Below are 3,553 nucleotides of genomic sequence, written 5' to 3' on the forward strand. Positions count from 1 at the left end.
ATTGTGCTTATGCAACTCATTTAAAAATGTAACATATAGTTAAAAAATACAGATTAATAGTCATCTATAATAACCAAACTTATAGTCATGTTAGATATGTTTTCATAAACAGATATACTTAGATAGATAGATAGATAGATAGATAGATAGATAGATAGTCTTCAAATGAAGTACCTACAGAATATGGCATTTAATATGTTTAATAACCTAAGGCTTTTCATGACAGTGAGACACATCTGCTTCTGGCAGCACCAATCTACTTCAGAGAAGATGATGGGCATTGAAGAAACTCCATATGGAGTTTTCTTTCTTTATGGCAAAAGCTAGTTATTTGGGTAAAGAAACTACCCTTGTCGGGTGGTGGTGGCACACGCCTTTAATCCCAGCACTCGGGAGGCAGAGGCAGGCGGATCTCTGTGAGTTCGAGGCCAGCCTGGGCTACCAAGTGAGTTCCAGGAAAGGCGCAAAGCTACACAGAGAAACCCTGTCTCGAAAAACCAAAAAAAAAAAAAAAAAAAAAAAAAAAAAAAAAAAAAAAAAAAAAAAAAAAAAAAAAAGAAACTACCCTTGCCTCTTGCTGACAGCTCTTGTCCAAACTGGACCAGCAAGATGCAAGAAAGGCAACTGCCAAACTTTGTGAAGACAAGGTAAGATAGTCCTTCAAAATTTCCTGCTTCACCAGAAAGCCTGTGAGATAATGCAAGGTGTAGTGGGTAGCCATTCCAGCTTGGATCTGGAAGTTCCAACCCCCATTGAGACTCTGGCAACTGTCACGCCTACGAGGCGGGGCGAGGGGAGGCGCCGGGGGACCCGAGAGCTGGATGGGCCAGCGCTCGCTCTGGGCGCTCTCTTGGTGCCAGGACGCTGACCAGTGCAGATTGACTGTGTAGAGCTCCGGAGAACACCGCTGGACTGCATTACACCTTCCCCAGACCCTGCGACCTACCCATTACTTAATTTGTGAGTTTCGCCATTAAATAAATATCCTTTTAACTACGTGGAGTGGCCAAAATAATTTCACCAATATCTGGCGCTCACGTGGGGCAAACTCCAAAGGCCTGGGCGGCTCCCGCCGTCTCCTCCCTAGCTGGCGGGTACCTAAACCCGCCTGCAAAGTTCCATATAACCAGGGAACACCTACACGGTTCCATTCCCGAAAAAGGGAGCAGCTAGTCCTATCTCAATTCCCTAGCTTAGCCCCAGACCAGCGAAAGAGGCAGGAGAGTGCTAGCTCCGATTTCCGCCATCTCCGCCATTCCGCCATCTCCCTCCGACTCCAGCCAAGATCGCCAGCAGGCCCTGTTTCGGAGCTGTACCAACGCCACCTGCTGGCTGAAAAGGGCTACTACACGAAAGGTAAGCATATTATTTCAAGTAAAGATACTTGATAATTTTACACCTTAAAATTGACTAACAAATTTTGAGTAATTCGTGTAATATGGCCGACAACATTACCTCACAAGAATTTAAAAACCTTTTTGCCTGTATGATGAATGACATCTTCCTGGAAATATACGACATTCCTAAGGCATATCTGGGCTATACCATTTTGGCATTCATCATAATAATTCACACAGTGTTCAAACACTGGTTTAAGAACAAAGATGAGTCATTATTGGGACTGATACAGGCTTTAAAAGATAGCAATGAAGGCTTACAGAAAAAGATTCTCTCTCTGGAATCTGCTTTCAAAGATAGCAATGAAGGCTTAGAGAAAAAGATTCTCTCTCTGGAATCTGCTTTCAAAGATAGCAATGAAGGCTTAGAGAAAAGGATTCTTTCTCTAGAATCTGCTAATCAGGATTTACAAAACAGGCTTGTACCCAAAATTGATTTTATTGATAATAAATATGAATATTTAATGGATAGAACACTAACTCTCCAGAGTGAAGTTGTGGCTACTCAGACAGTATATAAGGAAGAAAGATTATCGTTAATTGATAGGATAAGGTCCATGGAATCATGCGTTTCTGAGGAACATAAAAACTTCTATGATTCCATGAGAAATATGGAGTCCCTTGCAAGAGAGGAGGTTCACTCCCTAGAACAGACCCTAGGTGCTCGTTTGCAAGCCCTAGAAGAAACTCTCAGTAAACATGACAAGGGAACTAATAAGCAGAAGGTCAAGACCATAGAGGTTGTAACATCTCCAAATGGCTCTCATACAATGGCTTATCCTGTTATTGTCCATGAGAAGCCAGCAGATGACACACACCCCGAGCCATATATGACATATACATTACAACCAATTTCAACAAGGGACTTTAAAAATATAAAGGAAGCAGTAGTTACGTATGGGATACAATCCACATATGTAAAACAGATGTTAAATTCGTGGTCTACCTCACATAGAATCATTCCAGATGACTGGCATCAGTTAATTTCAGCTGTTCTAGAATATAGTCAGCAGTTACAGTGGAAAAGCTGGTTGAGAGAAGAGGCAAAAAATTTAGAACAACAAGGTAAAATCAGAGGTTTTGTGATCTCCCAAGATCAAATACTTGGTGAGGGATGTTTCGCTGACAGGAATGTACAAGCCACTTATGATGAGCATACAATATCCCTATGCCGTACAGCAGCTCTAAATGCTTGGGAAAAAATTCCAGAACCTGGAAAACCAACTGAGGTATACACAAAGATATTTCAGGGACCGCAGGAACCCTTCACTGATTTTTTACAAAGACTGAACAGAGCTATAACAAGAGCTGTGTCAGACAAAGAATTAAGAAAAGTATTAACTGAATCCTTGGCATTCGACAATGCTAATGCAGAATGCAGAAGAATACTTACACCATTAAAGATCAGATCAGCTCCTTTGGAAGAATGGATTCAATATACTAATGGTGTTCAGTCTCTTAACTACAGTAATGAGGCTTGGATAGGAGAGACAAATCCCAGAGGTGAAAGAAGGCCCCGTGTTACCAAATGTTTTAAGTGTGGTACACCAGGTCATATAAGTAAAAACTGTACATGGGGTACTCCTAGAAGCAATACTCCTTCTAGGAATAGCCTAAACAGGAGACCCCAACCACCTCCTGGATTATGTAGAAGATGTGGCAAAGGCCGACATTGGACCAGTGAGTGCAGATCAAAAATAGATATACAAGGCAACCCTTTACTGGCGGGAAACGCCTCAGGGGGCCTCTTGCAGGCCCCCAAACCAAACGTAGTACGAACATTCCCTGCCACTATGGAAGAAATTCCTCTCCAGGACAACTGAATAAACCAATGCCTAATGTAAAAACTGATACTGCAATGGATGATAAAACAGCTTTGATAGCTGGATCACAGTTTACAAAGAACACTATAAAACAAATATTTTGGTAGACTTCCATAAATGAACAAAGACCAAAGCTTAGAATTTGAATTAATGGCCTGGTTCTGGAGGGCCTGGTGGACACAGGTGCAGATGTGACTATAATTACACCAAAATCATGGCATCCAAATTGGCCTCTTCAAGAGGTAGATGTCCAACTGTTAGGGATTGGCACCCTATCTCAGATAAAACAGAGTTCAAGATGGGTTGAATGCATAGGGCCAGAAGGACAGAGAG

Source organism: Peromyscus leucopus, chromosome X (assembly GCF_004664715.2).
Source record: "Peromyscus leucopus breed LL Stock chromosome X, UCI_PerLeu_2.1, whole genome shotgun sequence".
NCBI lineage: Eukaryota > Metazoa > Chordata > Mammalia > Rodentia > Cricetidae > Peromyscus > Peromyscus leucopus.